This window comes from Penaeus japonicus, unplaced genomic scaffold (genome assembly GCF_977035675.1).
Source record: "Penaeus japonicus unplaced genomic scaffold, GWHDUDI00000001_assembly GWHDUDI00000006, whole genome shotgun sequence".
NCBI lineage: Eukaryota > Metazoa > Arthropoda > Malacostraca > Decapoda > Penaeidae > Penaeus > Penaeus japonicus.
The window spans coordinates 18,707,254-18,722,253 of record NW_028234408.1 but is presented as its reverse complement, the minus strand read 5'-3'; the positions used below and the strand labels follow the sequence as shown (position 1 = coordinate 18,722,253).

The 15,000-nt window shown below is 39.1% G+C and overlaps 1 long non-coding RNA gene across 1 annotated transcript in view; it reads left to right on the top strand.

Annotated features, from left to right (window-relative positions):
- The first annotated feature begins 9,448 nt into the window (after positions 1-9,448).
- LOC122252753 (uncharacterized) overlaps positions 9,449-15,000 on the top strand; it is an 8,844-nt gene continuing 3,292 nt past the window's right edge. The window contains exons 1-2 of the long non-coding RNA XR_006223192.2: positions 9,449-9,578; positions 10,383-10,466. This is a non-coding gene — a long non-coding RNA (uncharacterized LOC122252753). The remainder of the gene's footprint in view (positions 9,579-10,382; positions 10,467-15,000) is intronic.

Below are 15,000 nucleotides of genomic sequence, written 5' to 3'. Positions count from 1 at the left end.
ATGAGTCATACAAACTGTGTTCACTTTACCTTATTGCCATTTGGCACAGAAGCGCCCTACTCCTTATTCCCCCATACCTTATGTATTTAACTTCCTTTTATCTGCGGTTATAAATATGCAATGCATGGGCAGCCCTTGCAATTAGGACTGCTTCATAGTGGACCATAATCTAATGGTACAAGAGGATTTTTGCTTTGGAATTAATGCCTTGAGTAAGAATTAAGTAATTACGAAGCTTTCTGCTGGGAGTGAAATTTGGTGTGAATTGCCCTATGATAGTAGAATTCAGACAAAAAATCCGTACTGATTATAATAAAACAAAGGAAAAGTCCTAGGCTGCAGCGAAGTTTAATGAAATGAATGAAGCATTTAATGGTACAAAAGACAATTGTAATGTCTTTCGGGCTCTTAGGTATGTGGAAAAAGCAGCTGTCAAACAGGAAATCAAATGTGTGAACCTAAAATATAGAGTGGGAGAAGGACACAGATGATCCTCTCCTGCAACAGCTTATCTGGATGGCCCGATAATTACCCTAGCCTCCAGCCGGCATGGCTAGAGGTCAGAGTTGTGCGCTTTTCTGTATTGTTCTATCTTGTCCTCTGCTTCTGCTCTGCTGTCTGCCTCCTTTATCCTTCCTTATATTCACCATTAGTATGGTGACAGACAATCTAGGATAACTTTCTCCGACCTAGGGCATCCAGGCTAACAAATATTGCTGCAGCCAGGATCCAGGAGTGGACTGAAGGCGAAAGGGGAAAATGAAACAGGATATCTCAGGTCATGAGGGAATGCATGATTCACAACATTGAATGAGTATAATAAATCTTATGACTCTTAACAATCAGTTCTTTCGATCGATCGAACCGCACTTCTAGACGGCCTCCATCATATCTTAGTCAGAGAAATAACCAGGCTCAAAATACTATAAGCTAGAATGAATGTCTCCACCCCAAATGTGGGTTTCTGGTCATTAGAAGATATTTGCACAAAGCTTTGCAGGTAGTTATGACAATCAGCCAGAACATACAAACAAATATGGCGGCTTTAATGGGCGCTAACCGGTGGCCCAAGTAAATACATAACGTAACACATACCATGTGAGAAAAAATACACATGGCATAATGTTGTGAGTATAGGCAGACCTTGCGTGTGAAGAAGTAATAAAAGTGACAAGCTTGCGATGTCAGTGAAATTATGATCTACCTCGAATAATCATAGGCTATAAGAACTTGCTTATAGCCAAAAGAGCACGTCGAAACAAAGAGGTGTACTGTCTGTTCTCCTCTTAGATAAACGAAAAGAGGTACTTGAAGGATGACAGTGCCTCGTAGAATAAATACTTATAACTAATCTGCTTTTCGACTGATGGTGCCAATTCACCAGGGTGGGAGTACGACAGTGGCTAGCCTCTTGGGCATGCGACTTCACCACTACTACCTGCAAAGAGCCAAATGCTCTTATTCTAGACCCAGGGTAGCAGGCGCGCTAGGTATGGTGGTCAGGTGTAACTGGCGCGATGTCCTGTATCTTACAAGTGCGGTTGGATTGACTCGACCACTGGCCATTCTTGGTGAAAACATGCATTGGCACAACATATATACAGGAGGGGGGGGGCGAATGACATCATATACGTCTGACATCGTGGGAGCACGAGCACTTCTCAACCGCTGGAGGGGGACTAAAAAACGAGGGGCGTGCATCATGCACGTATTACCGAGGGGATCTCGCCTGTAGGAGAGGGAGACTGAATGAACAACATGCGAGTACCACGGCTTCTTTGCCACTGATTCACGGCTGTAGGATACCGATTAAACTGCATGCACCTTGCACTGCTTCTTTACCATAGATTCTCGGCCGCAGGAGACGGAGACTGAACATGTGTGCACTATGCACGGCGTCTTCACCATTGATTCTCGGCTGCAGTAGATGCATGCACCTTGCACGGCTTCCTTACCAAAGACTTTTGTCCGCAGGAGACGGAGACTGAAAAACATGCATACGCGTTACATAGCTTCCTGCTCAACGTGCGTGCGTCGTGCCCAGCTTCCTGAATGACATGTGTTCATCTTGCCCAGCTTTCTGAATAACATGCATGCGTCTTGTCCAGCTTCATGAATAACATGCGTGTATCTTGTTCGGGTTCCTGAAAAAGTGCGCAGCTTTCACGGCTTCCAGAGCAACATGCGTGCGTCACACCAAGAAAAAGCATGTGTGTCTCTAGTAACACGTTTGCAACTGCCAAGAGGAGAGAATAAATAATAAGAGTCGGAACAACTTGATACGTTCAAGTTCTTTGGATGCAAGGTCACAAGATATAAAAGAATATACGTAGAGCAATGACACTTACATATGAGAGAAAAATAAAATGGTGCACAGGCGAAAGAAATCAGCGCAAGTCAGCCCTGACAGGCAATAAACGTCTTGCTCGGCTTTAGTGTGTTTTACCCCTTTCCGATTTCAATTTCTACACAACGAGATATGGCAGACAAAAAGTTATGTATAAATCTGGTCCAATAGACGTAACATATGTTTGCGAATCCTAAAGCCTTTCAAAGACAATTGCCGTAAGGGTAATTATAAATCATGTGCAATCAAACAATAATTAACCATTATAATGGTATATACAAGTTTAAATATTCTGATGATACATAACGGTTAAGATAATAGGTTATTATAAAATTTGGTATAAGCTTTTGGTATTAATGAACAGCAAAATGAAGAATATTCTAACCGGCCTACAGAAATCGGCGTACGGTATATAATATGAATGACTAAAACAGTTGCATGAATTACGCTAATAATCAATAATATTATATGCAGAATAAACCAGATACAAGTGGAAGCAAATATCTTATCATTTGTAATCATCGCCCTTGACCTCCCAGTTTTAACTTACCCGCTATATCATGAAGGATTGTTAAAAGATGGTGATAATTGCCTACACATATATGAAATAGAGATGGAAATCAATGTTACTTCATAATAGATTTGCAGTGCTTGCTCGAAGGAAAAGTAGAAATAGAAGCCAAGTAATATTGCAGGTGCTCTCTGGAATCTTTCTCGCTTCTTCCCGCTACCATAAGCGAGCTGTGATTTCTGATTTGCAGGTGCAACAGAGCATCATGAATTCTTTTTGATTAGTTTTGTTTTACTTAACTGATATTTTGAACCTTTTTTATTGCTGTATGTGTAGCAAACCCAGGTGATATATATCGGCCGACTGGGCACTATATGTATGTAAGGATTTCATAATAGGTAAAAAAAAAAAAAAAAAAAAAAAAAAAAAAAAAAAAAAAAAAAAAAAGAGGTTTGAGCAATACTGATTCCCAGCAAATTCAAAATGAACGACAATATTTATGATCAAGTCAATTGGTAGTTCTTGTTTCATAGTGTTGCATGTAAGGATGAACCTATAAAACATTTATTGCAAACCTCCAACTTCTCATTCATCGCCTCTACTTTTATATTATATTTTCCTCAATATCCACAGGAAGTACTGTAGATGTGCGCTAGCAGCAATGAGAAATAGATAGATAGATAGAGAGAGAGAGAGATAAAAGGGTATAAATGAGACTTAATATTTTCACAACACAAGAGATGTAATTTACGCGTAAATTACATCTCTTGTGTTGTGAAAATATTCAGTTTCATTTATACCCTTTTATCCATTTGTCATTTGAGAATATTAACCCATTGCGGACGAGGGTAGGGTAAATTTGCTCGACTGGTCCCCAGGATGAGAACTAGTACCACTGCTGGCACCTAAAGTAGGTTTTCTTTCACGCGACACAGCTTTTCGCGCTCTCTTCCATTCACTCGTTATGTTGTGAGTCTTATATGTGCAATCTGACAGAGTTTATCATTGTTGTAGTTGACTAAAATTGTAATATAGGGTCCACATTACCTCATTATGTTTTTTTTTATATGTAATATGATAGAAATATTACAGTTTTATGAAACAAGAAGCAACTTTTTGCTTGTTTACTGTCGTAAACAAATATTATAAAAATAACTACCTCAAAAGGGAAAAAAAATTGATTTGAAAAGAAGAAGGAGTCCTTTGCTTACGACTGCGAGTACCACATCACAAAGAGGCCATACTTTTACAGGGTCACATTAAATAGGATGCACATGGTCTGGATCAAGTTCCTATTCTCACTCTATCTGCACATCCTGCATCGCCAGTATTTTAGAGCTATAGCTCTTAACATCGTAAGTCACTAAATATATTCATCATTCATAGTGTAACAGAGAAACACAGCGATCCTAACGTCAACTGTGACATAACTACTATTGGCCCCAACGTGTTGCCCCGCCCTCACGCCAAAAACTCCTTTGGCATGTGTGCCACCCGCCCACTATGGGTTAAGCAAAGAGCGAGAAGTAAGCAGTTATAGCGCCAGATAACTTACGTTCGTTCATCCCACTCTTATTATGAATTACTAGGCTTATTCTTGCTTTAGCTTGACATTTGTTTAAGTCCAACAATTTAGCTTTTATAAGAGCCCAAGATGAATGTTGGAGCCCAAGAAGTGGCTGCAAAAAACGAACATGAAGCAGATCGATGTGTCCCTGCAGTGTCGGATGACTTATGTTCGTTTCTCTCACTTTATTCCTGCATTCTTAGCTTGCTCTTTCCTTTTTTCATGCCCTTTGCTGAGACCATCAATTTAAATTTCAAACAAAACTAAGATGAACGGTGTACCATAAGAAACGGCTTTATAATGTACACTCCAAGTGAGTGTCAATAAGCTATGAAAAAGTTACTGACATAGTCGAAATAGCGCCAAATTTTGAGTTGTCGCGACTCTTTCAGTATTAAGCATTATTCTATACCTAGGTTCATTCCAAAACACTATCAAATAAATATTGATATGACAAATTACTGTCACCATAAACTACGTATATAAGTAATCACAAACGTCAAATGTATGTTATTTGTTTACCATTGAATTACTGGGAAAGTAAATGTCCCACTTTTCCTTTACTTTACAGATCCTCTTAAACAAAGGACGTTATTCGGTACAAGAAAAGGATTCCTTGTATTAGACGTCTTTTCATTACATTTTTTTCTTATCCTTCTGAACACTAGATATAAAGATATTTACCTTATCCTTTTCCCCCAGTTTCAAGATTTTTTCGTCCTTTAACTGTCACTAATTGCTCATTAAATCCTCGGACTGCATGATCCAACATTTGATACCCATTTGTGTCAAGGCAGTAATTGTAGCGATTTTTTTTAATTTTTTTATAAAGGTTGTCTTCGCAATAATGGGCAAACATGACCCTTAAAACGAAACAGGAAGACGGGTTACCATTTAAGATTTTTTTTCTTTTGTGGGGAGGGGGTGGGTGGGGGGTCATTGTTTACGGCAGAATTAATTACCACATTGGTAGTTTTTCCATGCAATGCCGGAGGAAAGTCTCTCCCTGTCCTTACAAGAAGCACTAAGATACAACTCACTGGAAAGATAATTTAGAAATTTTAAATAGGATGATAAGGAAGACAAAACATGAAGTAATGTTTCAGCAAAATCCTTTAGCATGCACCTCATCTGGAAATAATGCATATTCTTCTTCAGAAAACAAAGACTTCTGCAGATTTTATTTGCAGACATTATACCGAAATACATACGATCAGAGATGGGCTAAATAGAAAAGGCATTTACGAGAAGATTTACTTGTAAACAAGCTAAAGAGACTAAAGAATCTACTCCGCCAGTTAAAAAAAAGAAAAACAAAGACAGATGAGCAGTAGTTATTTACTTGCTTTCGTGAAAGAAAAGCCCTTTCTTACAGGCAGACAGGCAGTACTAATATCAATACAACATAATAAATAGATATATTACGAAGACTCTTTACTACAAGAAACTTTACTCATGGGGAAGCTCGCTTTTGCAAATAAACTAAGGCGATATGTGCTGACAGAATATTCAGAATTACAGATAGCAGTTTCAGGGAAGAGACCAGAGAAAATCACTGCCAACACTCCACAGTGTAGTGTGGTTAGCGGGAACAACATTTAAAATGATCTCTTAAAAAGTTGCAGATACAACTTCAACGAGATATTATGAACACCTGTCAGATAAAGAGAAGGCAGAAATCCGAAGGGTATAGACAGAATCCATAGATTAAATCCATAAAGTTATGACATTTCACCTTGACATCAATAAGAGAACAATAAGGAGAAAAAAAATCTCTCTCTCTCTGGCTTGCATGAAATAAAATAAAAAAATAAAATATAGTCAGTTGCGTACTAGAATGTTAATAGAAAGGCTATCTCAGAGTCAATGAATGTCTTTGTGATGACTTTAACATATTTCATTTAGTAATCTTATATATTTATCTACTGCATGATTTGCCACGTTTAGCAGTTCCGTTAGTTTTATGTTGATTCTCTAAATCATGACAAGACATGGCTGTTAGGTGTTTCGTGGTCCAAAAGTAAGCAGTTGGGAATCCTGTAGCGTGGAGCGTAAGGAGAACAAAATACAAGTCTTAAGCTGATTGTTAAAGGGCTAAAAGAAAGTTTGTTCAGTACGTATTCAGTCATCAATTGCCCTATGCATAATCCCGGAAAAAACATAACCAAAAAACTTTCTTTACAAGTTCCCTAAGAGGGCCTTTGGAATCACTTATAATCAAAGCCTCCCAGGGATTGTTTCGTAAAATTGAAGTTGGCACGAATGTTAACATGCAACCGAGGAGCTCATAATTCTCTGCTAATAGACTTATATCCGTGAATGCTGGTAGAGTATGTCTACTTAGGATTGCATCGTTAGATTTATACAGGGACCTCGGTGAAGCGATACTTATCTTATATTTTCAATAGATAATATAACTGAAAATGAAAAGCGAATCTTGTCATGGTTGACACATGGATTTAATAAAATTCTGAAGCAGACTTATATTCAGCAAAATGTAAGAGCAAAATGTCGTCTAGAGTATATGGTAAGCAGTGTAAATATCTTGCAACAATAACATACAAGTCAAACATACCTAAGGTAATGCTATGTGCCTGTAACCCCTCTGCCTCTATTACAAGATGAAAATCTCTACCCTGAGTATTCACCTATCTCAACATCTTTCACCTTGTCCTTTCCGTACTGATAATTCTCGTGTCTGATTTCAAGTGATACGCGAGCTGGAGAAGGCTCTTGTGTACACTCTCAGAGGTAACTGTTTGGGGACATTAATTGCTGAGCATGGCAACGTTCTTACCAACAGACGATACAAGAAATACGGTGTCGGCAGGTAGCATATGGTTACATCACGCTAAGATTATGAGTACATTACACAACCCAGCAAGCTTTTTGTTGTCAAGATGGCTTTACCCGATTTGCAGGTATTATGATACGCTGAATCCAAAATTGAAGCCTATCTTTACCAACATGTTTAAATTCCAAGAAACCCAAACCCCAATTTTCGCAGTTTTCCTAAGTTTTTTGAAAATACATTGTTTATCTGTGAAATGTAGTATTTTATACTATTGCATTATTTGTATTTTCATCTGCCTGAGAAAGAAAGCGACGTTAAAGCTGACAAGCAATTAACAATCACTTAGCATTCTAAAATGTATATTTTCCTTTGTTTTATAATGTGTTTTTTGAAGTTGTGTTATGCTGTTGCTTTGTGATTTTAAGTTTTTGATTGTAGTGACGATGCTGAATTGTTTTTAAGTCAAACTTAAACTGTGAAAAGTATAGCTGACTTTCCTTTGGTGGTTTAAAACCTAAAACTTAACATGTTTTCAAGGAGAAGTTGCAAAAATGTTCCATGTGTTTGTATAAGAGAGAGAGAGAGAGAGAGAGAGAGAGAGAGAGAGAGAGAGAGAGAGAGAGAGAGAGAGAGAGAGAGAGAGAGAGAGAGAGAGAGAGAGAGAGAGAGAGAGAGAGAGAGAGAGAGAGAGAGAGAGAGAGAGAGAGAGAGGGGGGGGGGGTGAGAGAGAGGATTTTTCTCATACATATAAATCCAGTAAAATTCAAAGAGCACTTTAGATGTTCCTGAATACATCAGCTCTTAGTACGTGTTATCGCAAAAGTGCATGGAAAATAAAATTCGTGAAATTACATAGAATTGATGAAGTATACGAAAAATTGTCATGGCATTTCATACACACGTACACTCACACATTATATGCACTAACACACACAATGTAAGCAGCTTGTTGAAATGACTCGAATGTGATTCTTGAAGTGCTTTTACGGGAGCAAGCAGACGGTGTCGAGAATTCCACGGTTTATTACAGGAAAACTGACTTGATAAAGCTCGAGAGTATACAAGTCAGGCTGGTACGAGTAGGCCTATTATGAGCTTAGGAGAGAGCTTTTTCTCACCCTGGAGTCCGGACTCTGAATGACCCTTGGATGAAAGAAAAGCAAGGAGTCTAGCTGACGGAGGTCGCGGTTGTTGCCGGTGTGACTGCTGTACAAGGAAATTGATGTAGGTGTGCAAGGGCGTGCAAAGGTAACTAAGGTAGCTTACTTACCATAAATATCACTCAATTGTGTGCAGTATGAGGAGGTGAATATTTTGTTACCTCAATCAGGTTGGGCAGTGCATTGAAACTGTGTTTTCTAGATGCTACTAAATTGTGGAATATACTAATTGAATGTAACAGAGATAACATATACAAGGCACTGATATGACATAAGTAAAGTGTTACACACACGCTCACACATCGTCTGTGTGTGTGTACTGTTTATACAAAACTTTATTATATATTGATGTCTACAATGTATCTTGTCCTCCTCTGCATGCTTTCCATTTCTGAACATTTAACATTCAACTAACGCTCTCAGTGAACTGAACAGCTATGGTCATTCGCAAATGAACTTTCTTGATGAATGGAAAATCTTAAACAGAAAATGATATGATGATAATATAACGTTTTTAAGCATAGTAGTCAGATTTTCAAAATTAAAGAATAAATTATAGTCTCAAAAAAATAAAGAAAAAATAAGACGCCAAGGAAGAGATCTATCCCAAAGGGTTTTTCAAAGGCATCGATATTTAAGTTCTGATTTACAAATTAATTACCCCAAAGGTTTATATTCTGATGACTTGAATGTTTTGGGTGATGTGCATGGCAACATTCACTCATATATTAAGGATGATAGCCTTGACCTACTTTCTCCTTGATGTCAGATTGTTGCCAAATACAAACTACTCAACAAAATACCATAAGATATGACATAAAAAAACAAAAACAAAAAAAAGATAGGTAGATGATATATCAAATCGTGTAGTATTGCTGGAAAATAAGTATTGTTTCCACATCCATAAAATAGCAAAAGTACACTCTACTTCAAGTGCGTAATCAGGTGGAGATTATACACTTAGATCATGATAATCTAAAACCGAGGCCACGTAAGCCAGGTAAGGATTCCGTTACTGATATGATATCTCTCTATAAATGATCGAGTTCAACGGTACAGGAATGGGCGGGGCAATCTGCATGACGTCATAAAAGTAGGAGGGGCATAGTGAACCAGTCTACGAGCCTAGTAACAGGGCCTTCGCAGTTCTCTCGCGTCCTTTGGCAACGCCGTTCGCTCTTCCCTTCCGCAGTACTCAGGTGTGTACTTTGGTTTTAGTACAGATGCACATACGTGTTTATTTTCTGCTGGGTACATCTGATGTTAAACAGTCTCTCTCTCTCTCTCTCTCTCTCTCTCTCTCTCTCTCTCTCTCTCTCTCTCTCTCTCTCTCTCTCTCTCTCTCTCTCTCTCTCTCTCTCTCTCTCTCTCTCTCTCTCTCTCTCTCTCTCTCGCTCGTTCGCTCTCTTTCTATCTATTTCTTTCTCTCACCCAATATCTACCTATCCATTTATCTATCTAATATGTCTTTGTCTATTAATCAATCCATCTATCTATCTAATACGTCTCTCTCTATCATTCAATCCATCTATCTAATACATCTCTGTCAATCAATCAATCCATCCACCTATTAATCTACCATTATCTCTAAATCGTTACATCTCTTCCTCTCTTTTTGTTACGATTGAGAAAACTCTGTGGCGACGAGGATGAATTTGCTTATGAATATCCTTTTCTTCATCTTTTTTTGAATGGTCGCATCCTGTCTTGGCGGTGTTAACCAAACTGGAAATGCGAGTTCTCAGCCTGTGATACATATGCCAGCGAATGAATTACGATCCTCATCCTAAAATTCCGACACATCTGCCCATACCTATATCCATATATCTAATCATATATAAGCTTATATGTATCTTCATCACATATTCTAAAAAAAGAAAAAAAAGAAAGAAAGAAAAAATAATAATGAAACAGCAGGGAATACGCACCTGATTTAGGTGGCTTGACACAGCATAATCTTCCCTTTGGTGCAGGTGACGAATATGCTTGTTCTCTCTCTGCAGGATGTCTGATGAACAACCCGCCGCCGCTCCTGAGGCCGAGGCCCCCCCTCCCTGCCCCGAAACACAAGCCGCCCTTAGCTTGTGGTGAGTATGAGGAGTAATGATGGCTGTTGGGACCCCTGGCCTTGTTTTTGAGATTTATGACTCTGGGGGAGGCATTGATTAGGATGGGGTATGGGGTGTGATTCGTTTACACACACACACACACACACACACACACACACACACACACACACACACACACACACACACACACACACACACACACACACACACATATATATATGTAATGTATGTATATATGTATATATACATATATGTGTGTATATATTATTGTATTTATGTATCATATCATATTATTTATTTGTATATCATGTTTTACATACATACATACATATATGTATATATATATATATATATATATATATATATATGTGTGTGTGTGTGTGTGTGTGTGTATGTGAGTGTGTGTGTGTGGGGGGGGGGTGATATTATATTTATGTATTATATCATATTATTTATTTATATATTATGTTTTACACACACACAAATATACATATATATACATATATATACATAAATATATGTATATATATATATATATGTATATATATATATATATACATATATATATATATTGTGTGTGTGTGTGTGTGTGTGTGTGTGTGTGTGTGTGTGTGTGTGTGTGTGTGTGTGTGTGTGTGTGTGTGTGTGTGTGTGTGAGTGTGTGTGTGTGTAAAACATAATATACAAATAAATAATATGATATAATACATAAATACAATCACACACACACACACACACACACGCACACACACACACACACACACACACACACACACACATATATATATATATGTGTGTGTGTGTGTGTGTGTGTGTGTGTGTGTGTGTGTGTGTGTGTGTGTGTGTGTGACATCCAGGTGAAAATAAGATATAATTTATTCGCCTAATTGAAACTCGAAACAATGTCGGAGTTCTTCTCCCGGTGTAAAGAGTCCAAAATTCTTGGCCCACGTTAGTAGCCACGTGAGACTGTCCAAGCCTTGGTTGAGCCACGCGGGAGGAGGCGAAGTACTGAGCCTCTGACTCCTGATATCTTCGTGGCACAAGAAACAATTCGCAGCTGAGAAGAAGAAGAAAAAACAAAAATAATCCGTCCTTCCATTTGAGAAAGGAATGTGCCAGTTGTGTCTGTTGATTGATTGATGGATCGGTTGTTTTCATGTGTGGATCCTTGTGCAGTACATTCTATAGGTATACACATGTGCATTACACCACTGTAATGTACATTTGTCATGCTTTTCTCTCTCTCTCTCTCTCTCTCTCTCTCTCTCTCTCTCTCTCTCTCTCTCTCTCTCTCTCTCTCTCTCTCTCTCTCTCTCTCTCTCTCTCTCTCTCTCTCTCTCCCCCTCCCTCCCTCTCTCTCTTACTTTTTACATACCAAACTAACCTTTCTCACTGCCACATTCTTTATGTGAACCTCTTGTATATGCACTGTTTGTATTACTTTAAATGCCATGGTAATTTTTTGGTCTTGCTAGCACGCCAAGCCAAGGACTGTGTTCGATCAGATGGGTACTCTCTCTCGACGCTTCCCGTCTCTCTTTGTCCCCAAATACCCACTCCTTCCACTCTCTACTTCTCTTTTCTCCTCCGTATATTGATTCAGTCTCCTCACCCTCTCTACTCTCTACTCTCTACTTTCTACCCCTCCCCTCCCTATCCCCTTGCATTTCCCCTACTCTCTCCCACACCCGCTACCAATTCTACCCCCCCCCCACACACTCTCCTTCCCCTCCGAACTCACCAACCTGCGCCCCTCCACCTCACTCTCCGTCGCCGGCATCTAAACCCTTTTCCTCCCCCCCCCCTCTCCCTTCCTCCCTCCCCTATACCCTTATACAACCGGCGCCGAAGGACGTTACGTAAGAAGTACTCTGACTGCGGTGTTGCCAGGCTACGCGTTCAATATAGCCCGGCGATATCCTACAGGGTTGCATTTTTTGGCAACTTTCCCCTTGCCACTGCTACTACTTTTGGCGACCTGGTGCTTTCAATGATGTGATCGCGTACCATGGATGCTAGCACGTCTACCAAAGTCAGTAGAAGTGATTTTGATGTGCGGGAAAACGGGGAATTAGAAGTTTAGGAATGATATTGAATGACCTTGGGTCGGAGTACCAAGGTGCCGATCCACGAGAGCATTATCAGAAAACAGTGTCACAGCCGTTTTCCTTTTTTTGAATTTGGATGTAAAAGATTAACTGTTTTAGAGGCATTCATTCATTTCATTTTAACTGTGTTACACCCATTAGTTGATCGATTTCCTGTTAATAAGGTATGTACGCCAGTCAGACAGGTGCAAGGTTGTAATGGCGCCATGGCGGCTCACACGCTTACACACACACACACACACACACACACACACACACACACACACACACACACACACACACACACACACACACACACACAAACACACAAACACACACACACACACACACACACACACACACACACACACACACACACACACACACACACACACACACACACACACACACACACACAAACACACACACACACACACACACATAAATATACATATACATACAACGTACCCTTTTTCGTAAAAAATGATAATGGCGAAATAGATGTCCTTGGCACGCAGTACCCTGCACCCTTGTAGAATACTCAAATCACTAATAATCAGTGTACAGTCACAAAGTGCTCATAAGTGTTATGAAAAGTAAAATATTGTTTAATTACAATAAATCAGATGTAACAAAACCTGTTTATACATACATTTTTTCTTTGGTTTCCTACAATAAATCAGATGTAACAAAACCTGATTATGCATAGATATGAGTTTGTATATTACGCACTATGAAACTGAAGATGGATTTTAATAATTAAAACAAGGCAATCTATTTACTAGTATTTGTAGATAGCTGTTTTTAGGAACTGTAAGAAATAAGATACTACGGAAGTGTAACTTACGTCTCATAAGTCTCTCAGATAAGGGAGACGAAGGTACATGCAGATAAGATATTTTACGTCCATTACAAAATGATAGATACTGGTATGAAAGACAAGTTGTTTTGATATTGATTGTTAGAAGATTTGAATTACGTAATTTAGACGATGTTAATTCATTAATTCATATGTTCGAAAGTACTGGTAAAACTGAGAGAAAGTGAAAATCCCATTCTCGCAATAATCTCAGGGAGACATCACTATGATCGTTATTTTTCCAGTTACGTTTTCATGTCAGGTTGACGAATGATACCTATTTGTCCTTGGTATACTCTGCTTACGTGTATGTTGTCTACCTAAAGAGTAGCGCCAAGGATAATGGCGAAGGTCAGGCATATGTAAAATGAGGGGCGGGTAACTTCCCTGACCTTCCTCACGTCTATATCTGCTTCGTCTCTTCTTCTTCCTCCTTCTTTTCCTTCTCCTTTCACTGCTCCTTCTCCTCCTCTTTCTCTTTCTACCCCACCTACTTCTCCTCCTCCTTCTCTTTCTACCCTACCTATTTCTCCTCCTCCCCCTCCTTCTCACACCATTCTCTTCTTCCCTCTCTTTTTCTTTTTCGTCCTGTAGAACCACCAACGTTGTCGAGATCTCCCCATAGCCTTGGATATTGGCTGCTTCCCAGCTGGGCCAACGGGGTTTTCATTGTAGGGGTTAGCCTTCATCGAATCTTTAAATAAACCACAACAATTCTGCTACCGGCGAATGTTGGTGACATCTATACTTGTCTCAGGACAGATCTAATATTACTAATCCTTTCTACCTTTCACAAACCTCGATTAGTTAGCTTTAATTATAGATCAGTCAAATGCCGATTATCAATCGAGTGTATGGAGAGGGGCTGAGTCTACGGTGCGGGAACAACCAGATGTTGTTGCGTAACCTCTCGGCGAGGTGGAAGAGGGCACATGTTCGAGGAGATCGAAAAATAGACCATGTGGACTGTGGTTAGTTTGTGTGCGTGTGGCAGTGCATGTTCTGCTGTGTGTGAATGTCTTTGCAAATATTTTGCGGTTTTTAAGTGTGTGTCCTCGTGGAAGTTTATTTGAGTGAGTAATTATGGAAACGTATGCGTATGTGTGTGTGTGTGTGTGTGTGTGTGTGTGTGTGTGTGTGTGTGTGTGTGTGTGTGTGTGTGAGTATGTGTATATGTAAAGGCATGTCCAAGTGTATGTAGACTGTGAGATACATACCTTATTTAACATATTACTGCAAAAAAAAAAAAATAATAAATATAAACTTTTGAATTAGGAACGTATCAAAACACTATGATATATATGCTATGTAGCATCCATGTAACATAACTTGAAGGTCACACTTTGAAGATCAGAGGCAACGCGTTTCCAGCCTTATATCGACAACAATAAGTGATAATCCTTGCTACTGCGTTGCTACCCACTGCTGTCACACTATCATTGTTTCAGTACTGATAAGTTATAACTCAGTAGTAGTCTGCAGATGAAAACCGAATTTATTCCAATACGGCTGATATAGATGAATGAAAATACACCATTTTCATGACTTCATTATTTTTTTTAATAAAAAAAATCTTCGCGCTCCTAAACGACGTTCGGCCCTT